Here is a 633-nt window from a genome sequence, read left to right on the forward strand (position 1 = left end):
CCCCCCGGGGACCCTTAAAGAGAATTCATATATAGTCCGCGGGACGCGTGGCTGCGTTGAGGAGCAGAGGTCACACCAGACTGAGCTGGAAGATGTCACAAAGGTCCCCGTCCCGGTTCCCCTCCCGCGTCCATGGTAAGGCAGCTTCTCCTACAGCCCTTGGACTTGTGAGTGGCATCGGCTCAGGCAAGTGGGAAGTCACACATGCCACTTCCAGTCAAAGGCGGTGCGAGGACGTGACCATAGAGAGCCAGTGTCAGACTGGACCCTTGAGTGATTCTGGCGACCAGAGTCCTTCCGAAGGCTCCCGGTGGAGTCAGAAGGACAGCCACAGCCCCTGAGGGTTACTTAACTAATGTAGACCCTCGATTCTTCCTGAGGAAAAAATTCATCACTCAGTAGCCACCATCTGGCTTTCTTTCCCATGTCTTTTCCCAAATATGATTTATTTTTTCCTAGTTTAATAAGAGGACATTTGAACTAACCTGAACAAGAGATAGATAGATAGAGAGGTTAGATAGGTAGGTAGGTAGGTAGGTAGGCAGGGAGATCTCAAGTTGATTCCAAGTTACAGTGACCCTATAGAGTTTCCCTTTTGGGTTTCTGAGGCTGAAAATATATATATGTATATAT

The sequence above is a fragment of the Echinops telfairi genome, unplaced genomic scaffold (genome assembly GCF_000313985.2).
Source record: "Echinops telfairi isolate 266 unplaced genomic scaffold, ASM31398v2 ScPeMD7_5868;HRSCAF=6743_0, whole genome shotgun sequence".
Classification (NCBI taxonomy): Eukaryota; Metazoa; Chordata; class Mammalia; order Afrosoricida; family Tenrecidae; genus Echinops; species Echinops telfairi.